Genomic DNA, 27,719 nt, shown 5'->3' on the forward strand with positions numbered 1-27,719 from the left:
TGTGAGAGAACATGGGTTCACACCAATATCATACACAGATGATACTCAGCTGGTGTTTCCCTTTCAGACACTGACGCCAGCAGTTAAAAATTATTTTGCTGCTGGGATGAGAGCTATATCCAATTGGATGACCTCTAATTGCCTACAATGTAATGTAGGTAAGACGGAGGTCATGCTCTTTGGAAAGGCCCCGCTCTTATGGTCACCTGAGTGGTGGCCTCCCGAACTAGGCTCTGCCCCCACTCCCAAAGAGGTAGTAAAAGACCTGGGGGTTCGACTCGATCAGTCCCTGACACTTAAAGATTAGGTCAATCAGGTGACTGGTTCCTGCTTTAGGGTCATTGGACTTCTGAGAAGGGTTTTCACCTATCTAGCGGACTGCCATAGGAAAACCTTAGTCCAGGCATTGGTAATCAGTAGACTGGACTACTGTAATGGGCTGCTTATTTCTACCAATGAGGAACAACTAGGCAGACTACAGATAGCCCAAAATACAGTGGCCAGACTGATCTTGAATGTTCCATCAAGATCCCCCTCACGTCCTTTATTGAACAAACTACACTGGCTGCCTATTCGCCAGAGGGTGAAGTTCAGGATATGCTGTATAATTCACAAATGCCTGTCTGGTGCCGGTCCCAAGTATCTATCAGAAATTTTCAAACCCTATGAGCCAGGTCGCTCTCTGCGCTCTCAGACCCAATCCTTGCTCCAAGTACCACGGATCAAGAAGGAAAGACAGGGAGGCCGAGCTCTCTCCTACCGACGGCCTACCCTCTGGAACTCCTTGCCCCTTACCCATAGGCAAAATCCTAATTTAGCCGCCTTTAGGAAATGTTTAAAGACCCACCTGTTCCTGACTATGTAGATACCTTTCACTGCCTGATGATCTTTCTCTCTGAATATAGCTTTGGTAAGAACATAAGCGCAGAGATACCCCTTCGGGGGTCGAATTCTTGTGCTATACAAGCAAATAAATAAATAAATAAATAAAGCACTTTATATGGGTTTTATCTATCTTTAGAATTCCACTCACTGCCTCTCTTCTGAAGAAAATGGAGATAGACAATGGTCCGAAAAGGGCTTCCTTTTCTTCTATTAAAATGGTCACAATTTCACAAATTCATGAAACTGATAACCTGCCTATATCCATCATTAACAAAGAATCCTGAAATCAGATTTAGAAACTGAAATGAGTTTCATCTGGGGCATTCAGCCAGACAGCCAGAGAGAGGAGAAAAGCTCTACAACCAAAACTGGTCAGAAACAAACGTCCAGAGTTTGAGAAGAAAAAGAAAACTTTCATTTCAACTGTCTTTGCTGCTCAAGCACCACCAGATAGGACAAAGCAAAGGAGACTTTTCCATTTCCATCAACTTTTATTCGATTATAGACTTGTATAATCATAAAAAGTACATTTTAAAACAGGGAAGTATAACATAGTCAAAAAAAACAAGAATTAAGTCAATATGCGATTGATCACAGAACTGGCATCGCTGAACCGAACAAAAGATGCCAAAGTGGGTTACTGTTATAGAAATGATACAGGTTTAGGAGTTGGCTTTGCGACGAGTTGATATTACTATTTTAAGAAAAGTCGCTATCATTTTTGCTTCATGCGGGGATTTCGGAGATTGTAAGTGGGAAAGTGCTGAATATGATTGTCTGAGACCGCTTGAGCGGAGGAGGGGCAAAATCCATGTTTTCCTTGCTAGTCTGTAGTACTTGCAGAAGAGGACAACGTGTATCGTCGATTGTTCAGAGACTCCGTCGCAGGGGCATCTCATCAGATTTCTGGACCAGTTCTTCATTTCTGGAAATGAGACCAGACGGAAAAAAAGATTGAACCGGAGTCTTGTAATTAAAAACTTTTCATAGTTTGAGAGGAAGTATGTCAGGTATGGCTGTATGAGTTTCCCTGTCTGCAGTATGCCAGATTTTTCATTTTGTTTTTTGGTAATCTCAGCTTGGTTGCGGAGTTCCCTTAAGTGGCCCATACACAATTCCTTCAACTGTTTCTTCGAGATATCTTCTATTGAAGGGGGTTCGAGGAAGTAGTGCTCGCAGTCAAGATCTAGAAAGAATTTGTAAATATAATAGAGCCAAGGTATTTTCTTCCAGTACGCTAGACCGAGACATTCGGTGATGAGGGAGCGGGTGATGTGGCTTTCGGGGTTACACCATATACGCTGCCACAGTAGGATGGGCTGGCATCGTATGGTGTCGGTCATATATTCCATACCCAGCTCCCGATGTGAGGCTAGGATCGGGGAGCTTTGAGGGAGAGCTAGGATGTATTTGATGAAAGCATTCTCAGTAACCTGGAGTTGGTCGATACATCCATGGCCCCAGATGCCTGCTCCATACGTAGCCACACTGTGGCATTTTGCATAGTATATCGTTAATAGTTCCGCTGGAGCTGGTTTGCCTAGTTTCCTTGAGAAAGCACTTAATGCTGATACTGCGCGACGAAAATTAAGGTTTCTAGCTTCCACTGCCTTACTCCAGGTCAATGTGTCTTCCACTAAAATGCCCAAGTATGGGTACACCGATGTTTTTTCCAATCTGCTGTTGTTAATGGATATGGGCTTGGAGACTCCTGGTCTTGGTCCGATGGTCATTGTGAAGGTTTTTTTAATATTAACTTTTAGTCCCAGGGAGTCCATGAAAGTCACATATTTATTTAGTTGTCGCTGGAGTTGGTTGGATGTCCGTGCCAGGATGACAGAGTCGTCGGCATATAGGAGGATGGGTATCGGGCGATGATCTATCTGCGGGAGGTCCTGGCTCCCTTCCAGCATGGCCTGTCCAAGCCCGTTTGTATATAAATTGAACAGGAAGGGAGCCAGCACGCACCCCTGCCTTACTCCTCTTGATATTTTAAAGGGACGTGATAGTTCGCCGCCAATGCCAAAACGGACTCGACCTTCTGCGTTGGTGTATAGCTCTCTCAGGAAGGCTAGTATGGGAGGGTCCACTCCGAGGTTTTCCAGGATCTGCCATAGCTTTGCATGCTGTACGCAATCGAAAGCCGCGCTTAGGTCTACATAGACCAGATAGATGTTGCCTCCTTTAGCTCGCGCGTACTTTCCAGCCAAAAGGACGAGGTTTAGGGCCTGTTCCACCGTTCCGAGCCCCTTCTGGAAACCGTATTGCAGGTCGGTAATGATGTTATTCTCCCGGGCCCATGATTGTAGTCGGTCCAGGAGTATTCGACCTGCAATCTTGCCCGTGGAGTCCAGAAGGGAGATCGGTCGGTAGCACGCAGGGTCGTTGCGGTCCCCTTTCTTGAAAATAGGCAGTAATGTAGATGTTGACCATGATTGGAAGAGACCGGTTTCAGCGACTGCTGCCATTACCCGTGTGATTATTACTGACCAATAATCGACATTATGTAGGAACAGGTCCATGGGGACCCCGTCTGGGCCGGGGGCCTTGCCAGGTTTTGAGGCCTTGATTGCTTTTCTGACCTCGTTGAGGGTAAAGCGTAACCTGATGGGATAGATGTTCCTCTTGGCTAGTTCAGAGTCTTGTGCCTGATTTGTTTGGGCAGCACCCGTTGGTATTCCGAAGATTTTTGAAAAATGGGAGACCCAGTCGTCCTCAGTTATTGCCACATCAAGGTGGTTTGGGTCGGTGATGTTAGCCAGATAGGGTGATCTTATGGTCTGCCAGAAGGCAGTGCTATCTTTCCTTGATGCACTGTCGTGCAGTTGAAGCCATAGATCTTGCTTTATCTGCTTTTTGCGATTTTTCAGGGCGATGTTGTAAATTTTTCTCCGTTGCGAGATTATTTGGGGATCTCTCGGTTTCTGTCTTAGGGCCTCTTTGAGAGATGTGAGGGTCTTTCGGCAGTCAGCGTCAAACCATCTCGTGGTGGGAAGTCTTGGCTTGTTTTTTATATTTATGAATAGCTCGTCCCTTATTGCTTCCTGGATGTTATAAAAGGAGGTGATAATTATTTCTGGGGATGCCTCGGGGGACAGACAGTTCGTTAACCAGAGATGCGTTTTTTCGATGACCCTTTGTGTTATCTCTTCCGGGTCGATCTTTGACCATTTAATTGCGTAGCCATTCGTCTTCCTCATGGCCAGCGATTGTTGGTCAAGGGAGCTAGCTTTTGAAGAGAGTGTTCCAGCTTTCTTCATGAGGATTTCCACACTAAGAGGATAATGGTCGCTGATTGGATTTGACCCTATTTTGTAGTTTTTTAGTTGCCCTTTATAGGAGTTTGAAGCTAAAATATAGTCGATGGTAGACTGGCAGCCTCGCCCGTGAAAGGTGGGTAGAAAGTCCTGCACCGGGTTGACTAGTTCATTGGCAAAGTCAAGGTCTAGGGTGAAGAGGATTTCATTTAGTTTGTTACCACCCGACGTGTGCACAAAGTGGGGGATGGGATTTCCGAGTTCATTCTGGAGCCCACAGTTCCCATTCTTGTAGTTTGGGCACAATGTTAAATTAAAGTCACCTCCCCAGATGTAGTTGAGTATGGAATTGGGATTTGTCTTCTGAAGTAGAAATAAGTATGCTGCTATTTTGTCTAGGTGTGAGCAGCATTCCAGAGTGCCGGAGTTATTATAGTAGTTTATGAATATATGCAAGTTTTTCTTTGATACCGTTGGCTGTGTGACTTGAATGATTTGGAAGATGTGTGTATCCTTTAGTAGTTTCACGGTGAGAGGAACAGTATTGGAAAAATAAATCATAAGTCCACCTTTTGGTCTTCCCATAGTGCTAGGTACTGCTTTGGTGAAGAATGTTTTGTAGCCCGCTAGGTGAAGCGGAGTTGTGCGCCAGGTCTCCTGCAGGCACAGAATTTGTTGGCTCCTTGCTGTGTCGAGCCATGAAGGACAAGTTATTTTTGTTGTTAAGCCTGCAACGTTCCAGTAGGCAATGGCCAGGCTCAGGGTTGATAGTTCCTTCACAGTTGCGGGTGTTGTCGCGTTGTTGATATTCGCTGCGGCTTGTTGGATGGGTATTCCCAAGTTAATATCAACTTCTGCTGGAGGGGTGTTTGGTGGAAGCTTATTTGGGTGTACAGATATTGCCTCGTACTCTGGAGATGTTGCATGCTGCTTGGCGATTGCTATTTGTGGTGTGATGTCAGGTATTTGTTTGCTAGGTTTGTCCCGGATTGGTCAGTCGACCATTTCGAGACAATCAAAACGGTTTTGGGTTGGAAAGCCCTGCCATCCTTCATAGGTTTGATATGGTCTGTCCTGCCAATATGGCCTCTGGCGTTCTCTGGGCCTTTCTCTCGGTCCGCCCCTAACTATATAGTCATAAGAGTGTTCCATCTGTTTCCATGGCGCTTGGTACCATGACTCCTGATTCCAGGGCTCTTTGGGGAGCTGGTGCCATGCCCAGGGTGAAGGGTTACGCTGCTGTTTCGCTGGGGATAGAAGAAGGAAAGATGTCGAGCATCGATCCCCCCTTTTTTGTCGAGCTGAGGCCAAGCACAAATATAATCTACAGTTGAGGGATCTCTGCACGTTATAATGATGCAGTCTCCGCGTATTGATTTTGTCGTTTTGCCTATCCAGGCTACCCTACGGGCTGTGGTGATCCCTCCCGATAGATGGGATTCGAGGGGTCTATTGATGCTTAACCACTGCATGGCTTTATTTTTAAGTGACCATGCAGTTTCTGGTGTATCGTCGGTTAGCTCTGGCACTCCTGTGAGGACTATTGTGTAGGGAGTAGCTTCCGGGGGCAAATGGGCACGACGTCTGGTTGGTGGAGATTTTTTGGGTGTGTTTTTGGGAGTCTTTTGGGGGGGCTGTGATTTCAGTGGAAGAGTTTCGGACCTTTTTTCTAGGCAGGCTCTGCTGGTGTCTGTCTTTGTCGTTGGGCCTGGAGTGTCTATCTTGTCTGTCTCTGTGCTTACTGTTTGCTGTACAGTTATAGGGTTTCTCTTTCTGAGGTTGGGACGTTTTAGCTGCAGGTTTGGGAAGTGTGGTGTTTTGTTTGGGGTTTTTCTGTGCTAGGGACGTTGGGTTTGTGTGGTTGACTATTTTCTGCGTGGTTGCTTGGTTCTGTTTTTTAGGTGGCTGCGAAGTGTTACGCTGCCCCTTTATTTCTATACGGGTGTTTGAATCTAGAAGGGTGGCCGAAATTATGGTTAGTTGGGCTTCGAGATTTCTAATGCTGAGTTGAATGGGTTTTAAATATTGATATAAGAGGTCTTTTGTTGTGGTAAGAACTTGCGAGGTGATTCTGCAAGTTTTACATTGGTTTTCAATATAGTCATTTGAGATTGCCTTGTGTGGGAGGATATTTTCTGGGAGAAGTAGTGTGCTATGGGAAGTGGAGTTTATATGAGGTTTTGCATGTTCCGAGCACTGGACACTAGGTAATTCTTCGTTGTTTACTGAACGTGTTTTTGGGATTGCTCCTTCCCTATCACCATTCTGGGGGGGGTTTTCGTTAGGTTGAGCATCCCTCTGAGTTTGACAACCGGCTAGATCAGGAGTTGCTTCCAGGTCGTCGAATGTTATGGAAAGGTCTGATTCAGAATGTGTGACTGACAGGTCTACTACCGACGGAACTGTGTTTAAATCTGGTACTGACAGTGTCACTGGAAGAGAACAGTTTTGTGTGTTGAGATTGATGGGAGAGGTGGCGTTTGCTATAGCGCCTAACGAAGAACGCTTCGCGTTTGCACTCATGAGATCTAATGATACTCTCTTCTCCATCAGGGCTATGCTCTGGTTTATTGTCTCATGGACCCGCGAGATGAATAAGTCAATAGGGCCTGTTACTTGTGCTACCTCCTGCGCGTGTTTAGATTTTGACTTAGAGGTGCTCCTTGTTTTTGGTGGCATATTTGTTTGTTGGGTCAGTGATGAAAGAGAGGTGGCCCGGTCCGGTCTCTATCGGGCACTAACGGGCAACAACGGGCCCGCCCTTTGCCCGGGCTTCGCCCGGGCGTCGACCCGCGCGCGTCCCACGATGCGCGTTATGAGCCCTGTTTAAGTATGTGTGTTACAGGGAAGGGGCGGGGTACTGGGAGGGGGCGCGGCTCACGCGGGAAGAGGGAACAGCTGGTGTTACTGACGCTGTCCCTCGCAGTCCCGGGGCCGCGCCTCTCACCTCCTCTGCGGCCTCGCGTCTCCTCGCTCAAGGTCCCGGTCTGCTTTGGAAAATGAAGGCTGCTCCTGCAGCAATGGCAAGTAAGGCTTTGGAATCGCTGGACAGTCAGTTCAAACAGCAACCTCTATGGCGAGCGGCTCCCGCGAAGCGGGGGCCGCGAGAGGTTTTGTGCGCCTTGCAGGGGGCGGGGCACTGGGAGGGGGCGCGGCTCACGCGGGAAGAGGGAACAGCTGGTGTTACTGACGCTGTCCCTCGCAGTCCCGGGGCCGCGCCTCTCACCTCCTCTGAGGCCTCGCGTCTCCTCGCTCAAGGTCCCGGTCTGCTTTGGAAAATGAAGGCTGCTCCTGCAGCAATGGCAAGTAAGGCTTTGGAATCGCTGGACAGTCAGTTTAAACAGCAACCTCTATGGCGAGCGGTACCCGCGAAGCGGGGGCCGCAAGAGGTTTTGTGCGCCTTGCAGGGGGCGGGCACTGGGAGGGGGCGCGGCTCACGCGGGAAGAGGGAACAGCTGGTGTTACTGACGCTGTCCCTCGCAGTCCCGGGGCCGCGCCTCTCACCTCCTCTGCGGCCTCGCGTCTCCTCGCTCAAGGTTCCGGTCTGCTTTGGAAAATGAAGGCTGCTCCTGCAGCAATGGCAAGTAAGGCTTTGGAATCGCTGGACAGTCAGTTCAAACAGCAACCTCTATGGCGAGCGGCCCCCGCGAAGCGGGGGCCGCGAGAGGTTTTGTGCGCCTTGCAGGGGGCGGGGCACTGGGAGGGGGCGCGGCTCACGCGGGAAGAGGGAACAGCTGGTGTTACTGACGCTGTCCCTCGCAGTCCCGGGGCCGCGCCTCTCACCTCCTCTGCGGCCTCGCGTCTCCTCGCTCAAGGTCCCGGTCTGCTTTGGAAAATGAAGGCTGCTCCTGCAGCAATGGCAAGTAAGGCTTTGGAATCGCTGGACAGTCAGTTCAAACAGCAACCTCTATGGCGAGCGGCTCCCCCGAAGCGGGGGCCGCGAGAGGTTTTGTGCGCCTTGCAGGGGGCGGGGCACTGGGAGGGGGCGCGGCTCACGCGGGAAGAGGGAACAGCTGGTGTTACTGACGCTGTCCCTCGCAGTCCCGGGGCCGCGCCTCTCACCTCCTCTGAGGCCTCGCGTCTCCTCGCTCAAGGTCCCGGTCTGCTTTGGAAAATGAAGGCTGCTCCTGCAGCAATGGCAAGTAAGGCTTTGGAATCGCTGGACAGTCAGTTCAAACAGCAACCTCTATGGCGAGCGGTACCCGCGAAGCGGGGGCCGCAAGAGGTTTTGTGCGCCTTGCAGGGGGCGGGCACTGGGAGGGGGCGCGGCTCACGCGGGAAGAGGGAACAGCTGGTGTTACTGACGCTGTCCCTCGCAGTCCCGGGGCCGCGCCTCTCACCTCCTCTGCGGCCTCGCGTCTCCTCGCTCAAGGTCCCGGTCTGCTTTGGAAAATGAAGGCTGCTCCTGCAGCAATGGCAAGTAAGGCTTTGGAATCGCTGGACAGTCAGTTCAAACAGCAACCTCTATGGCGAGCGGCACCCGCGAAGCGGGGGCCGCGAGAGGTTTTGTGCGCCTTGCAGGGGGCGGGGCACTGGGAGGGGGCGCGGCTCACGCGGGAAGAGGGAACAGCTGGTGTTACTGACGCTGTCCCTCGCAGTCCCGGGGCCGCGCCTCTCACCTCCTCTGCGGCCTCGCGTCTCCTCGCTCAAGGTCCCGGTCTGCTTTGGAAAATGAAGGCTGCTCCTGCAGCAATGGCAAGTAAGGCTTTGGAATCGCTGGACAGTCAGTTCAAACAGCAACCTCTATGGCGAGCGGCAAAGGAGACTTATGGAGAAGGCTGTGTTACATTTCTAAAACTAGAAAAAACTCTCTCAGAAGAAAATCTTAAACTATCTGCACCTCAGAAAACTCCTGAAAACTGTACTATTCAGAAGAATTGACTAGACCACAGAGCATGTGAGAAATCTCTGCAAGAATCCTCAACAGTCCTGGACTTGATTTCCAATTGTACAGCACTCTGAAGTATCTGTGGGTCAATACAAAGCACTATATAAAACTAAAACAGACATACATATTCAGTTACCTTCAGTTTTTGGACTTGTGAAACTTTTCTTATATCTGTCCTAATTAAATGTCATACAAAAATACTTTTTTATGTAATTAATTTATAGCTATGGCAATTTAATTCTTCCTACGTGTGGAACACAATTCTACATATGTAATGATTATGGTTACTGATATGTCCTGAGAAAGCTTGCAAAACAAAGATCCTACCAAATTGATTGTTGACATGGGACTTTGTGAATCTCAACACCAATCCCTTAACATTCGCAACAATACTGGGTCACCTTTCAAGATCTTGACTTAATCACCAATATCACCTCCTTCAGAAACACTTCCCCCTGACACCAGCATGTTTAATCAACGTATGTTCTGTGCACATTGCCTCTCCTCTACTCAAGATAATCAGTTTCCTTCTAGAAGATGCCATATTCCCAGAAACTCTCAATTCTGGCCTAATAACCCATTCTCACAAAAGCAAACCTTGACCCAAATGATCTTCAAAATTTTAGGGCCATCACCAAGCTACCAGTTTTGTGATAAATCATTCAAAAAGTGGCTGCAAATCAGATGGTGATCCACACATGAACTAACAACATCCTGAACAAATTTTAGTCTGGCTTTGGACCATAAATGCCCTATTTAGGGGAAATACCTGTCAGTTAATACTACTAGATCTCAAAAATGAAAAATCTTGTAAATGTAGTTTATTTTGTAAAGCATGCAGCTGCCCCAACGGGGCGCCCCAGCGCTGTATAATGCTGTGGAACCCTTCCTGGCTCTCCCTGTGAGATGCCCCTCCTGGGCACCCCCAAGGGGAAGCCAGGCATCCCAGTGTTGTAGGGGCCGTTGTGGAGATTAAGCGAGCTATTGCCCAGAGTTGCAGCGTGGGGCCCATGATTAGAGTAGGCGCCGAGACGAGAATTAACGAGTCTGCGAACATTGAGCCCAAGACCCTGCCGCGTCAGGACTTGAACCCTGGTCCCGGGCCTGATCTCTGCTTCAGAGTCTGCCGCTCTAACCAGTGAGCCACACTTCTCTACACGTTCTCCTTACGTTCTTGCATGAAAAGCTAATTAAGTGTATGTCAGTCTTCTCTCTGGGACCTAGGACCTAGCCATACTCCACAAATAACTTCACTCCTCCAGTCCAAAAAGGCTCTGATTCCCACCTCCAATTGGGTATTACACCCTCTCTAGGACCATCACAAAATCTCCTGGTGGTGTCATTGACTCCAACTTCAACCTGACCAAACACATCAATAAGCTAAAAAAATCAACATCCTATCAATTGCACCTCCAATGAAATCTGCCCCTCAGTTCTTCCAGTGGGCTTCAGGACGGTGCTGCGCTGCTTACGTAAGCTTCATAAAAAGCCAGCAGACCCACCAGTAAGACCAATTGCATCAACAAGTGATTCACTGTTTGAGCATTTAGCAAAAAATGCAGTACAGCACTTGAGGAAATGCTTTGCTTTTATCGCAACCTTACTAAAGGACACATTTGGGTTGATAAACACGATAGACGTAATCTCTTTTGAACGCAGAGATATACAGTTTTCTTGCAGTGTCACAAACTTGTATGGTTTGGGAATCATACATAGGGTTTGAAAGCATCAGGAGGAGTGGTTATACAACAGCCAGAGATTGACATTTCTATCAAATTTGTGGTAGAACTACTGAATGTGATCTTGGTTAACAACTATTTCGACTTCCATAATACATATTTTTTGAAGATCATAAGCATAGCCATGCGAAGTTATACGGTTGTTAAGAATGCTAACATCTGCATGTAGTTTTGAAACAGGAGCACACACTTCAGCATCTTCTCAAGATGGCAAAGTAAAACAAGGGTGGAGGTTTATTAAAGATATTTTAGGCATATGGACAGGACTAAAAGTATTCTCAGAATATTTACGGTCAACCCAACATTCGATGAAGCTTATAGTAACAATTTGAATTTCTCAGTGAATTATCTGGGCAGCAGATATATGGAAGCCAATAACAGGATATCATATGACTGATCTATCAATAAAATCTATAAAAGGAAAGAGTATACTGATAGCTCAAATCTGTTATCCTAAATCCCTTGTTACAAGGGGTGGATAGCACTGACTCTCTGTCATGGGGATAATCTTGGCCTCAAAGACATGCTTTTCAGTGTGCAGTCTAGGGCTCATCCACTTTATCGTGTTTTGGGGGAAATACTGGAAATCAGCCCACCAGGCACCAGGGATGGGAGGTAGACTTCAAACATGCAACGCATGCATCTTAAAGCGACTCTACAGAGAAATTGATGCCCAGGACAAAGTTGGCTTCTGTGGGAGGGTCTGCTTTGCACATTTGGGGCCAGATGTAGGTAATTTCCATTTACCGAATGGAAAATACCGACTCACACCGAATCGGTATTCCCCAGTCGGAAAATGGTATGTAGGTAAAAAATCGTTAAAAGTTACCGACTCGGTATGACCCGGTAAGCCACATGGTAAAATACCGATTCGGAAATGTCCGATTCGATAAAATCCGAGTCGGTGAAACACAAGCCAACCCATGGCCCACATTGCCCATAGGAATCAATGGGAATCACCGAATCGGAAAAATCCGACTCGGATTAAACCGACTCGGATTTTACCGACTCGGTAAATACCGATTTGGGAGTTTCAAACTGCCATGTGAGCCTGTCAACCAATCAGGGAGAGCCCACACCCACCCCAGCCAGGGCCCTGTGAATCTAACCAATGAGAGAGAGGCACCACACCCCAGTACCTGGGATTGGCCACACCCATGCAGGTGGAAACCAACTGTTCAAACAAATCTGCAGAGGAGAGAGGAGCACAGCATTCACAGGCCAGCAGACTGAGAATGGAGGCACAGGAAGGTCAGAAGGATGCTGTTGAGAGGAAAAGGAAGCAGAAGTTCAGCCAAGAGGAACTGCAGGTGACTGTGGATGAGATTGTCACCCACTACAGCCAAATATTTGGGAGGCAGTCTCTGCATGTTGCAGAGACTGTGAAGCGCAACATATGGCTAGCTATCCAGGGCAAGGTGAATGCCATAGGAGTCACCCACCGGGACATTGAGGACATCAAGAAACGGTGGTATGACCTGCGTATAGTCACCAAGAAAAAGATAGCAGGACAGAAGAAGGATGCCGGTCTGACAGGAGGTGGCAGGGCCAAAGCCCCAAAACTCACAGCAATAGAGGAGCAAGTTGCATCCACCATGGAGTCTGAATGCATCCACGGGATTGGAGACCTGGATAGCACCGCCAAATCAGCCAAAAAACAAGGTAAGAGGCATGTACCCACATGCATCCCCACCCATCCCAACCCTGCACACCACTGTGTACACACATGACACAGCAGGAGAGGCCAGAAATACTTGCAGCAATGCATCCTGGTAGACGTAGTCATGTACACACAGTAGCATAGTACAGCACACATGACTCAGCAAGGCACGCCACACACCCCCCCATACAAGCAATGTGGACTGTGCAAAGGTGTGAATTAAATTTAATTAAGAAAAACACACAGACAAACTACAACATTGACACTATGTCAATTTCATTCCACAGGAGAGTCGTCACGCAGTTCTGCACCGCCGAGGGAGGAGAGGGCACCGACATCTAAGAAAGGGGAAAAAGAAAAAAGTAAACAACGTCACAGCGCAGGAGAAGGTGGAGACGACACTACCCAGGACCCCTCAACACCAGACCCACCCACTACACCAATCCCAATGTCCCCTCTGTTGTTTGGGTCTCCAGAGCTCACAAATACGCCCATGCCGGTAGGGGAAAGTAGCCAGGCGGAGCCCCCGCATAGGATCCTGCAGACCTCTGAGTCAGAGGATGAGGAAGATGTCCCCCAGAAGACAACACCAGTGCCTGACAGGCCAAGCACAACTATGTCTGCTGGCTCTGCGCGCACTACTGTCCTTGGCAGGAGGGCACGTGATGGTGGGGAGGGCCAGGATGGTGAGAGCGTGTTCTGTGGGCTGGAGGGCTCGATGGTGAAGGTCCAACGGCAGCAGGCAAAATCGCTGCAAGTCATGCAGCACCAGGTGCGCGGTTTGAGCGCAACAATGTCCAACATGGACAAGGGAATTACACAAATGGCTAGTAGCATGGACCTGATTGCACAGGGGGTCTCAGACATTTCAACCTACATGGGGGTCCTCTCGGACAAGCTTGATAGGGAACATCTTCAGCGTGCAAGGGAACGGCAGTACATGCGCGACCAGACCAAGGCCATGAACAGGTTTGCTGCCAACACAGCTCTCCTCTGCAGACGCTCCATTGCTATGCAGGAGGCTATAGAGCACTGCTGCACTAAGTTAACACGGGGCATGGGCAGAGTTACCTCTGCAATGGAGCAGATGTTGACCTCAAACGTATGTCATGCTGGTGACACGGGTGTGGAGGAGACTGAGGGGTCAACCAGCAGGAGTGGCTCCAGTACACCTGTCCAGGAGGTGCGCAGGAGCGGCAGGCACAGCCATGGGGAGTCAGGCACCATCAGGGAACGTGAAGGACAGGCACCTAAGTCCCGCAATGTGGTGCGAGGGCGCAAGAACTGAACAATGCAGGGAACTGACTCTGATGCACCCAGTGAGAGCAACTGAGTATGTGCATCCAGTGACATTCACATACTGTCTTGTGACCATCAAGGAGTAGTGAGGAATAAACTACTCATGTCTGCAAGTATACCTGTGTGTGTGTCATACTTTACCTAGAAATAGCGTTGTGTAATTTCACTCCGTCTCAATCTGCCATCTACTGCGGCTGGCCCTGTAGCCTGGGGATCAGCATGTTCTTGGTCCTCATCTATGTTCTCACGATGTGTCAACTCCACCTCTGTGCCTTTTTTTGTAGCAAGATTGTGCAATATGGCACAGGTCACTATTATTTTGCAACACAGGAGGGGGGTGTACTGTCGCGCACCTCCACTTTTGTGGACGCAACGGAACCTGCTCTTCAGGAGTCCAAAGGTTCTCTCCACAACATTGCGGGTGGACCTGTGAGCAACATTGTATCGCCTTTCTGCTCTGTTGGTTGGGTTCAGGTACGGTGTCAGCACAAAGGAACGCAGTGCATATGCACTATCACCTGGGAGAGAAAAATAGGTACATGGGTTTCATACACATTCCACATGGAGCAGTAATACTTTTCAGGGTGTGTGCTACATAATTACCTAGCAGATAACCATCTCCAAAATCACCATTCTGAAGCCGTCTATATATTCCACTGTTCTGAAATATGTAGGAGTCGTGCGTGCTCCCAGGAAATTTAGCTACTATGTCGGTGATGATGTTCCCTGCATTGCATATCACCTGCACGTTGATGGAGTGCGTAGACTTACGGTTTCGGTATATGTGTTCCGTGGCTGCAGGTGGGCATAGGGGAATGTGGGTGCCATCAATGCAGCCTATCACATGTGGGAAGTGAGCCAGTCCATAGAAGTCTGTTTTAGTATTGGCAAGTTCCGCAGGTGTGTCAGGGAACTGTATGTAGTCTCCCATTCTCTGAGTCATGACATCCAGGAAGTTCCGGAAGAATCGGGACAGACAGCTCTGGGATACTCCTCCTACTGCAGCTATCACACTCTGGTAGCTCCCAGAGGCAAGCAGGTGTATGCTGCACAGCACCTGGACATGGGGAGGTATGGCGTGGGCCCTGGGTGTTGGGTGATCCAGGTATGGGTGGAGGTCCCTTATTAAGTCCATGATGGTATTGGGGTGCAGCCTGTACCTCTGGAGTATCTCTGGCTCAGTCAATTGGAACAGAGTGATCCTTTGCCTGTACACCTGCTCCTCCCTTTGCCATACCCTCAGTCCTGCAGCCTGTAGCCTTCGCCTCCTCGCTATCACATAGAGTGCAGCCATCTTGACAGGAGGGTTGCATTTTGGGAGCCTTTTTATAGCATCCACATGGTTACCACCACCTTTCAGTCCATGGTAAAATCCGACTCAGAAATACCGAATTTGGATGATTTCGGAATTTTTTCCCTTTCCTACATCTCGATGGCCATGTTTTCCGATTCCTTAGTTTCCGATTCGGTGTATACCGAGTCGGTATACATCCGATCGGTGAATTCCGACTCGTTAAATATCGAATCGGTTATTTCCGAGTCGGATTTTTACCGCTTGAAATTTACCGATTCGTTTTTTTTTGGCCACCTACATCTCATTCTCGCAATACCGCTCGGTAACGGCCGATTTTACCGATTTTGGCCCGTTACCGACCGGTATTGGTCGACCTACATCTGGCCCTTGGTGTTTAGGGAGCTGAATTCCGTTGCCCAACTCATAATAAGCTACCTCAGGGAAAAAGAGATAAGAACCGCCGTTAGCCCAAGGACAGCAAGCACCCACACCAGAGGAGAGAAGAGTGCCTTAACTCATGAGGGTAGAGGAGATCAGGGCCAGTCTTTGTACAAAAGATCGTCACTGATGAAGAACTTTATAAGAGAAATAGACAGATCAACTAATTTACACAAAGAGGGTGCCCTAAAACAAATTAACAGAGGGCACAAATGTGCAAGATTATAAATACTAAAGACCAGGCTTTAGAATCCAAGCAGAAAGCCCAAAATCAAAGATTGAAGTTTATAATTTCATACACATTGCAAATTCAACAAATAGAAACATGAGAGCCAAACATTGGAACACGCGTTAGAAAGATCAGGTTCTACATCATCTTTCCTGCGGTAGTACATATGAGTACAAGGAATCTCTCAACTGCTTGACATAGGTCACACATATGCCTGAGTTTATTGTGTATATTGCAATGACATAGCTAAAGGACTATGGGCCCGATGTAGGTAAACGGGATTTTCCGATTTCAAAATACCGAGGCGGGCCGAATCGGTATTCTGAAATCGGAAAACGAGATGTAGGAAAAAAATACCGAATGAAAACCGATTCGGTCGGCATCGGTAATGAGATTCGGTACGTTCCGATTCAGCTCGGTCCGAATCGGAAATTACCGAATCGGCCAACAACGAATCGGAAAACACCGAATCGGCCAACAACGAATCGGAAAACACCGATTCGGCTACCACCGAATCGGATATTTCCGATTCGGCGAATACCGATTCGGTAAAAGCCGATTCGGTAAAAACCGAATCGGCAATCATAGACCCATGGCGAAAAAGCCCATAGGAATGCATTGCATGAACCGATTCGGCTTTTACCGAATCGGATAATACCGATTCGGATTTTACCGATTCGGATTTTACCGAATCGGTAAAAGCCGACTCGGCAATAGGCGATTCAGCCAATGAGGTGGCTCCCCCTCCCCCACCCAAACAGGGAGTGGCAACCCTGGCAGGTGCAGCCAATTAAGAAGTTTCTAGAAGTTTCTGGAAAGCCTGCCTGAGCCCAACACACAGTTAGCAGCAGTGGGAGAAGGAGGTTGCAGACTGAGCAGGAGCAGAAGAAAATGGCAGATCAGGCAGGAAGCCAGAAGTCCTCCCAAAAGAGGAAGCCCAAATTCACAACCACAGAACTTCAGGTGCTGGTTGAGGAGGTGGTGAGGGTGCACCGCCAGCTCTTTGGCAAGCTGTCCCTCAACGTGCCAGACAGCACCAAGAGGAGATTGTGGGCAGACATCGCCCAGAAGGTCAATGCTGCTGGAGTCACCCCCAGGTCCATTGAGGAACTTAAGAAAAGGTTTTATGACCTCCGCAGCCTCACCAAGAGGAAGCTGGCCGACCTCCAAAGGCAGGCAGGACACACCGGAGGAGGCAAGAACCCGGCGCCACCCCTCACCGAGCTGGAGGAAATTGTCTCCAGCACCATCGAGAGGGAGAGCATCGTAGGGATCGGGACCCTGGACAGCACTGCGATGGCCACAGCTACAGGTAAGAAGCATGCGCATCATGACACACCCTACCAGACACCTCCCCATTAGACACAATGCATAGGCAAACACCAGCACTGTACTGTCACCAACATACAAGAGACAAGCATCATGGTACATGTAGTCAGCAGAAGTTAGCCAAATATGTCAGTGCAGAATCACAAGACAGGAAACAGTGTGACACGGTGTAAGGAGATGCAAGGACATGTGGAATGCCATAATTGTACTGACTGTAATACATCGGCACTCAGTTTACAAATGCTTCTTTGTACCTAGGGGCACCATCAGGCGGCACCACTGTGGCAGCAGAGGGAGCTTCGACATCACATACTGCAGTGGCAGGGCCGAGCACCAGCCAGCCTGGCCAGGAGGAGGAGGATGAGGATGAGGAAGGAGACACCCCAGGGCTTGGAATGGAGGGAGTCCTGGTGATTGATTTCCAGGCAGTGCACTCCCCAGTACTGCCCAGCTCACCCCCCTTGCAATTTTCACCATACAACTCCCCAACAAGGCAGACCATTCCGCCGACAACAGCTCCTGCCACAACCGTGGCCTTGCCACCCGTCCTACCTGTCCTGGGAGCAGGGGCTCCGGGACCGGCCAGCACCACACCACCACCAGTGGCACCCCAGCCCACTCAGCAGGCCGGAGGCAGCAGTGCCAGACGCCGTGCCACCACCACCACCACCACCACTGCTGCACCAGCACGGGAGGGCAGTGTGTTCCTGGGCCTGGAGGGCCAGATGGTCAAAATCCAGCGCCAACAGGCCAGATCCACCATGGCCTGCCAACGCCAGCTCCTGCAGCACAACCTGCAGATGGGGGAGTTGGTGAAGGGGTTCCAGGCTGTTGTGGACAGCAACAAGGAGGTGGCAGCAGGGTTGGGCAGGCTGACCACTGCCATCACCCACTCCTCTGCCAGGCAGGAGGAGCATGAGGTTGCGCGCAGGAGGGATGCCCGGGTGCTCAACCGGGCCATGGCCCGCCTTGCAGCGGCGACCGCCCAGCTGTGCCATCGAAGCGCAAATCAGGAGTCGGTGCAGAGTCAGCATACGGCTGAGCTGACCAGGGGGATGGCCAGGATCACCACGGCCATGGAGGCCATGTTAATATCAAACGCCGCCTCCAATCCTGCCCTGGACCTGGGTGATGCTGGAGACAGCAGCAGCCGCAGCAGCCCGGCCAGCGCTGCATCAGAGCCAAGGAGGAGCACCAGGCGATCCGCTGATGCTGCAGGCCATTCGAAGGGGGCCGAGGGACACCCCAGTGGGTCTGGAAAGCGGGCCAAAAAATAGGCTGGCAAGGGGGGATGATCATACCAGAACCCTGGACTTTATTTGTTTTGACAGACTCCATTTTTTGATGCACTTCAGTGATGTAACTGTGGTGCATCACTATTAAAAATTTTATTTTCCAAGCAACATTTAGCTGTCTTTGCATCTGTACTCAGTCAGAAATAGTTCTCAGTGATCTCCTCACGTCTGTATCTGCCATCACATGGCGTACACACCCCAGCTGGCTGTGTCAGTGGCACAGCTTCGTCGTCGTCATAGTCCTCGTAGTCAGACAACTCCACCTCAGTGCCCTTCTTGACCGCAAGGTTGTGTAACATTGCACATACAGCTATGATCTTGCAGCAGGTGATGGGGGTATACTGCCTTGCACCTCCACGCTTGTGCAGGCATCTGAATCTACTTTTCCAGATGCCAAAGGTCCGTTCAACAACATTCCTGGTGCGTATGTGGGCCCGGTTATACCTCCTTTGGCTGGGTGTGGAGGGGTTGAGGTAGGGGGTGAGTATGAATGAGCGGAGGGCATATGCACTGTCGCCTGGAAGAGAAAGGGGTCACATTAGACACATGCATACATGTATTACACCTACCTACTATGTGTTATGGGGGTCTGATGATGTGTCTCACCTAGGAGGTATCCTTCTCCAAAATCGCCAGCCATCAGCCGTGCATATATGCCGCTCTGTTGGAATATATATGAGTCATGGGTACTTCCTGGAAATTTTGCTACCAGGTCTGTGATGGTGCACTTGGCATTGCAGATCACCTGCACGTTGATGGTGTGTGTAGATTTCCGATTGCGGTATATGTATTCGGTGTCCGCTGGTGGGCAAATCGGAATATGCGTGCCATCTATGCAACCGATGACTTGGGGAAAGTGTGCCATCTGGTAGAAGTCCGCTTTGGTTTGTAGCAGTTCTGCGTGGGTTGCAGGGAATGAGATGTATTGGTCCATCCTGTCTATCATGGCGTCAAGGAATATGTGGAAGAACCTTGACAGGCTGCTCTGGCTCACCCCTCCTGCTGCTGCTACTCCACTTTGATAGCTGCCAGACGCTACCAGGTGTAGGCTGCATAGCACCTGGACGTGCGCAGGGATGGCGTGTGCCCTTGGGGTGTGGTGGTCCAAGTATGGCTTAAGGTCCCTGATGAGCTCAAGTATGGTGTCAGAGTCCAGCCTGTATCTCTGTAGGATCTCAGCCTCAGTGAGCATGAACAGGGTTATCCTCTGTCTGTAGACCTGTTCATTTCTTAGCCATTCCCTCTGTCCTTCCTGCTGTAGCCGTAGCCGCCTCGCAATGACATAGAAAGCTGCCATCCTGCAAGTTGCAATGCATTTTGGGACTGTTTATATGGGTTGGAGTTGGTTACCACCTGATTGCAATCCATGGTAAATACCGAGTGAATTCTACCGATTTTGAGCCGATTTCGGTGTTTCTGTGCCTCCCTACATCTCCCCAACTGTCGGAATCGGGGAATTTCCCGATCGGAGATTCATACGAATCGGCATGTTTTCCGATTCGGATCATGTCCGAATCGGTATTTTTTCCGATTCGGTACATGGACCGAATCGGTGATTTTCCGAATCGGTGTCACTAACGAATCGGTAGTAGGACCGAATCGGTGATTTTCCGAATCGGTGTCACTAACGAATCGGTAGTAGGACCGAATCGGTGATTTTCCGAATCGGTGTCACTAACGAATCGGTAGTAGGACCGAATCGGTGATTTTCCGATTCGGTGTCACTAACGATTCGGTAGTAGGACCGAATCGGTGAATTTCCGATTCGGTGTCACTAACGAATCGGTACATGGACCGATTCGGTCTTTGTAACCGAATCGGTGTTTTTTCGATTCGTTACATATCCGATTTTCGGTATGTACGTATCGGATTCTTTCACAATCGTTACACATTCCGAATCGGTTTTCTATCCGATTCGTTCTGTTTTTGGGTCCCTACATCTCGATGGCTGTTTACCGATCGGTAAGGGCCAAAAATCGGTATTTTCGGCCGATACCGATCGGTAAAGCCCTACCTACATCGGGCCCTATGGGCGTGATGTAGGAAATTCTGATTTACCTACTCTTAAATACCGAATCATACCGATTCGGTATTTAAGAGTAGGTAAATAGGAAGGGGGCAGATGTAGGTAATTCTTATTTTAGAATTACCGAATCGGTATTTCCTATTGATTCCTATGGGTCTTGAAGCCCATAGGAATCAATGAGAAATACCGATTCGGTATTTACTGAATCGGTAAATACCGAATCCTGCAAGGGTGAACTGGGTGTCACTTTGACACCCTGTAGCACCCCAATTCCAGGCTTGTGTGCCATGTGGCACACATACATGCCCTAAGGGCATGTCTGTGTGTCACATGGCACAGGTGTACATGCACAGATGTGCATGTACACCTGAATTCGGTATTTTACCACCCAATTGTATTGGGTGATAAAATACCGAATTCTGAAGGCCTGTAGCACTGTAAACAGTGCTACCTACATCTGGGATTTAACGAATCTGTAAAATTACCGATTCGGTATTTTACAGAATCGGTAGGTAAATTTACAGATTCTGTAAAATAATGGCCCCTACATCTCAATCACCAAATACCGGTCGGTAACGGCCGACATCGGGCCCTAAGGGCCTAATATATGAACACATTTTCCCATAGACACAGAATGGGCAAAACCCTTTGATACATCTGACCCTAAATATCCATTGTCCACACACCCGTTAGTTGATACTGATAGAAGACTATGGCACTTTGTTAGAACAGGTGAACACACGTCAACAATAAGAGATCCAGCGTTTAACGCCTCAAGAACCAACACTAGATGTAATCTTGAGACACCGTTTGGAATCACTCACCACCAGAGGTGGAAATATAACCCACTGGTTACAACATGAGTTATACTATGTAGAATTAGTAAATATATTCAATCCAGCTGGATTCATTGAGGAACAAAATTGGGCTGTTACTATTAGAAAATGTATAACAGTTTCACAATCTGCATTTTGTAGTACGTAAAGTACCACTACAATAAAACTACTCACATACTTCAAAATGTTGTTTACAAACCAACGGGCGGAGACTTCCATGTCTCCTATTCTTCGGTACCGAGATCTCCATCACGGTGGTAGTGATCTGAACACTGGTAGCTACTGGTTTTTGTAGTAAATATGAGCGGGACAAGGGAGAGTGACTGGAACATGGAGAATACATACTACTAAACATGATGTGTAATATTTACCTGGTTACCGCATGGACCAGATACATACTTGCTGCTGGGAACGATTGTTGTATTTCATATAGGAGTCAGCGTTCCACCTACTGCACCATCCAGCACGACAGTAAGCACACACTACAGCCAAAATGAATCACAGGATTCCAGCCCAACCTTGCACATAGAGCACAGATCCCACTAAACAGAAAGCCCAAGATACAACAGAGGGGATTAGAGAAATCTAAAGAGGGGTTAAGAGAGGGCCGTGCTAAGGCAAACACACACCCACAAAAGAGTAAGACCAGAGCAATTTTTAAAATCACTGAGAGCTTTCAAATTTACCATGATATACACATATATTTCATAAGTGTTTATTATTTATAAAATAATTATCAATCAAATTAGTATATTTATAATAATTATTTTAAATGCTATGCTAGGGATATGTAAAGCACATGGCTACCCAGCGGGCCTTCCAGGGCTGAGGGTCAGGTCCGTCACATAGTGGCTGAGACAAAAGCAGGACATTCAAAAAGGTGTGTTTTGAGTACTCTCCTGAAGGTGGATTCTTCTCTAATCGATCTCAGCGATGGAGAGAGTGAGTTCCAGAGCTTCGGTGCCAGGTGAGCAAATGATTGACCTGCACTTCTTGCTTTCTTGATCTTGGTACAGTAAGAGGTCTCTGATCAGAGTAGCGTAATAGTCCTTTAGGGTTGTGGGGGGTTAACAACCTCTGAACTAGGAGGGAGCTTTTACTGTGTATCCCCCAGTGGGCCAGACAGAGATTTTTAAATGTGATTCTTTTGAGAACTGGCAGTCAGTGCAACCCTGCAGAGGATGCAGAAACTGACTGAGAGGTGGAGATCTTTAGGATAATGCGAGCTGCAGCATTCTGAATGACTTGTAAACTCTTGATTGCACGTAAAGGACTTTCAAGGTAAATTGAGTTCTTGTATCAAGCCGGGAGAGCTCTAGGCCCTAGTCCACTGTTCTTCAAGTGACCGGCGGAAGCCAACTCAGAACCTTCCTCGGATCCTATGTTGGCCAAAGCCGGCAGCTGATCATTCTTGACTTGAACCTCCCTGGTGAGGTGGCAGTCGACCCAGAAGCTCAGGGTTTTTATTTTAGTTTTGGGGGTTAGGACACCTAAGTAGTCGAGCCACTGTCATTCATTCCACAAGGAAGGGTTGTTACTGACCACCAGAAGCTCAGTTTTATCACCTTTGAGTTTCAGGTTATTACTGGACAACCAGTCAGTGAAATCCCTAAGGCAGGCACTAAGCTTGGAGGAAAAAGCTGCTGTGTCTGGTTTTAGGAAGAGGGTTATTTGGGTATCATCGGCATATCATACCAGTGAACATCCTTGCCCCAATATGATACCTGCCAGAGGATGAACACAGGTATTAAACAGGGTAGCGGTCAACGATGAGCGCTGTGGCACCCCGTACTCCAAAGCCATTGTGTTTGACCAGATGGGTCCTCACAAACCTGAAAGCTTCAGAGGGCATTTTATCAATCTCCTGTGATAATTATCGCTCAGCACTTTTAGCGCGAGGATAATTATCTCAGGCTAACGCTGGATTCCATTGCGGAGATAGTGTACCATCAGCAACGCTTATCTCCCAAGTGATAGGAATCCATGCGTTAGCTGGAAAACAGTGTGATTATCACTGTAAATCCAGCGATAATCACACTGCTACCAGTGAGGTTCTGCGATTTCAGATTTCGTCCCGTATCTAGCTGCCATTTTGTGTCCTGTTGCCATTTTGTGTTGCTCTCACTCAGGCGGCACGGCGAACGCGATGCTTTTCCATCTGCTACGTGTCCTTTCATTAAGAAGTAACTCCATTGTCCTTGTTCATGAAACCCATTGTCAGGGTCTGGCCGAGTTCACTAATCTATGTCTAGTTCGATTGATCCCTGTCTCAGCCGACTATTTGCCATCTCCCATTCTTCCCTTATACTATCTTATCCGAATGGCCTTCGCTATTCTCTCCTTGTATGCTCCTATTACACAACTATCCTTTGAGACACACCAGCATGTCCTGCCACCTGCGTGGGGGGATTGTGAACACCATCACTGATTAATTTGTGGGGAGGGGAGACACACGGGGTCCGAGAAAGAGGCGTATACTGGGATACCTGATAACTTGTTTTCCAACTTTTCCTATTGGTTCGTTTTGTGTGTACGGGGAGTGGAATATCGTAAATGTGTTTAGTATAAGAGATTGTACGCCACGGATTAAAGTGTCAGTCTCCTTAAACTTACACTTTGCATGTACTTCTAGGATAACTGTGCTTAGCTGCAGCTAATAAACCTGGCTTCCACGCTCAATGGAGTGTCTCGTGTCTCTGTTAGTAACAAGGCAGGTGAGCCCGGGGATTAAGGCCTGCCCTGCGCCGCCCGGCCCATAAGGCCCGGTTCTCCACCAGCGAAACCTTGCTGATAGGGCAGGGTGATCTTAGCCATGTAATCCACCACCCATTGGATTACATGGCTAAGTCAGGTCGCAAGAAGGCGTTAGGAAAGTAGCGTTAACTGTGGTTAGCGCTACTTTTCTTAACGCTCTGCTTGTTAGCGTGCAGCTTGATAATTGGAGAAATGTCGGTTAGCGACATTTCTCCAGTTATTTTGGCACGGAACGCCCACTTTGCATCTCATTAGAGATGCAAAGGTGGGGGTTGTTGAAAGGGGCGCTAAATCAGCAAAACACGTGATAGCGTGTCTTTGCTGATAAGGCGATGAGTTTATCGCCGCTTTTCCGCTGAAAACGGCCGCCTTGGTAATATGCCCCCAATTTTTTTTTTTTTAATGAGGTTAAGCATTTGAGAGCATTGACAGCATTTGCTGCCTCTTCTAGTATCCTGATGAATGTCGGATGAGACACCATGTCAAAAGCGGCACTTAAACCCAGAAATATTACTGCCGCTGGGCCATTTGAGTTTAGAGTAGTTTCGAGTACATCAGTCACGGCTAACAGAGCAGTTTTGTATTGTTGCCTGCTCTGAAGCCTGTTTGGGTATAGTGGAGAAATCCTTGACCCTCTGGAAATGTGGATACAGTTTTATTAACAAATTTCTCAACTATTTTACTGATTACTGGAAGCAGGGAAATTGGTCTGTAACTTCTGGAGATTTAAGTGTTTTCAGCAGGGCATATTTCCATTTCTGAGGTACTTCAGCTTTCAACCTCTTCTGTTTCAAACTTAGAAAAATATCTCAAATGCTCCTTCTCTACCTGTAGTGGCAAAGTATCATCAGTCCTCATTTAATTTATTGTGATCACTTACTGTGCCTTGTCACTTTATTTTTGCAAACGAATGACAGTTAAATACATTTACCACACATTTTTCCATATTTAGATCTCCACCACAGTGGCAGAGATCCACACCTGCAGATGTGACGTTACTAGAAGTAATGTCTTCTTTGTAAGAGGCTCCACCTCGGATTTGAGGGGAGCGGAGACGTAAAAGTCTACCCCAGTTGTAAATCTACAATTGGAAATGATGAGCAGTAAAAACATGTTGGGTTACACCTACAACTAGCTGTAACTCTACGCCTGGAGATGGTGATTCATTAAAAAATGTTACACCTACTTGTATGAGTAAATGTATACATGAGTAAATACGCGTGTATATTCATCTTTTGTGATAGGACCTTTGATGCTGAAAATCAACATCAAAGATTAAGACTATAATAAGAATTTAGAATTGAGGCTTTGAAGGAATGTCGCCTAATTTTGGAATAAATGATGTTAAGGCAAAATAAAATGAAACTGCAATAACCATCATCCACCATTAATGACACTTCAAAAAATAATGCCAAAGTGAATACAAATTTCAAAAAAGAAAATGAAAGATACATTGAACATGTCATTTTATCGTGGGTGAAACCTGCTTAGCAACATGTGTTTTTCAGGTCAGTGGCACTATTGAGCGGATGAACTTCAAAGACAGACATCATTAGTGGCATGGTGTGGGTTGAGTGACAGAACATCTGGTTTGCAAAGAAGACAAAGATCTCATCTTCACAGTGACAGAGCAGACAATGAGCAGACAAGTGCATTTATGAGCCATGCAGTCGAGGGGAGTTTGAAGGCCGAGTGAACAACAGAGTGTTATGAACCGTGCAGATTGAAAACAGAGTGGTTCTTCACATTGTGCACTCAAGGACAGCCCACAGGAGGTACAATACAATAGATGTTGTTGAAATGGACTGAGTAATTTGACAAGGTATTTAAACTACAGTGCATAGAGTTTGTGGTTGAAAAAGATTGAGTTTGCTCATAGAAATTCAAAAAGTCTTTGTAATGTGTGAACGCTTTCATTGGGGGCCAGATGTACTAATGTTCCCGTTTGCATTACTTAAATAGGAATGCAAAATAATAAGTACAACATTTGTGAATCCCTAATAGTGAATCCTACAGATTAGGAATCGCTATTAGGGAATCGCAAATTGGACATGCTATTGCACTTCCTCCTATTTGTGAAATAGGAAATGGTTTGCATTTCCTAAATTGCTCATTCCTAATAGGAAATCGCACTTTAAGAAATGCCATGCCAAAAGTGCCTTTGGGCTTAAGGCCCCCTGGAGCCACCCAGAATTTCTCAGTGCACATGTAAGGGCACATATGCCTAAGGGGCATATGTGCTTTTCAAGTCACAATAAAAAAAATGCATTTTAATGCATTTTTGAATTTTCTACATGGTGACCATTGACTTGAAGTCGAAGGTAATTGCATTTCCTAAATGCCCAATTCGCATTTAGCAAAAGCTTTGCACATGTGCTTTAGTAATCGCAAATAGGTAATCCCTATTTGCGATTCCTGAATCGTGGTCGCAATTTGCGATTTCTACAGTATAGAAATCGTAAATTGTAAATTGTGACTGGTTTTGGCTCTTTGTACATCTGAAAAAGGGTAATTTCCCATTTCTTAATGGGGCATACTAGCGAAACGGCCCATTAAGGCATGCTAAATGGCTTCGTAAATCTGGGCCTGGATGTATAGACAGTGTTAAAATTGTCGGTGTTAATTTGAATAATCTCATCGTTATTAAGAAATTCGTCTTTTATAAACTTCACGTCAACCCTGACTCGTAGTTAGACACACTCTGAGGCCTAGACCTGAGGTCACTGATTGACAGGTCACAGGTGGGGTGACCCGTAGCCGGCAGACAAACACATGAACAGGAAATCCCATATCACACCCACAGATAGGCGTGGCAACACCACAATGTACCGGGGAGATTGGCCCCATTAAAGCACACATGGCCTGAGGGGAATGCATGGACCCAAAACACGACAAAGTCAGATGCCACATGGAGTTAGGAAGATATAGCCAATCAGGACACAGCATACACAGTACATGCATTGATCACGTGTCCATGCTGGACATCTGGACGCATTACCCACTGTCCAAATTGTGTTCACCTAAGGTCAAGGCCCGAGTGGATTCCCTGCAAGATACATTATCTATGACTCCAAAGACAGTGGTTAACATTCCTTAGCAAAAAAGGATTGCACGAACTGTTTATGACATTCAATGAATCATGTACTTCAGATCGATTGTAAGTTGAAATAGTTCTTAGACCCAATGCCTGTAACTATTCTCCCAGCCACACTGTTTAATTGAACAAACTGTTCCTGTTGTGCCAAACGCCTCTTGTCTTTTTCAAGGTAGTTCAAGCAACAAAGGTTTAGTACCAAAGATGTAGCTGCAATCAATAGACAGAAAGGCTTGTAAATAGCGAGTGATAATGTGTACAAATGTAATAACACTGACATCAAATGACTCCTCCAATGTTGAATTATATCTTGTATTTTGTAAAATCTAGACTTCTTTTTATTTTGTAGCCTTTTACTGTACAGCTATATTGTATATAAAATATTGTCCTGTTGAAATATAAGTTCGAAAAGAATCCCGAAGCCTGTTAAAATCTAGTTTGCGACATCAACATTATCGGCGCCATCTTGTCCCTTTTAAGGCACATATGTGCCTTAAGTAGCAGCCATTTTGAATGCCATGGCCTCTCTGCCCACTGCGGATAGCCAGCGCGTCTCTCTCTCTCTCTCCCTCTCCCTCTCACCTCGCAAGCATCCCCCGCACGCTAACAGCCCCTGCTCTCACATGCTTGGGCCATAAACCTCCCCTTCAGCGTGACCTTGCCTCGGAGCCACATCCCGTTCCCAGCTAACACCTC

Source organism: Lissotriton vulgaris, chromosome 7 (assembly GCF_964263255.1).
Source record: "Lissotriton vulgaris chromosome 7, aLisVul1.2, whole genome shotgun sequence".
Classification (NCBI taxonomy): domain Eukaryota; kingdom Metazoa; phylum Chordata; class Amphibia; order Caudata; family Salamandridae; genus Lissotriton; species Lissotriton vulgaris.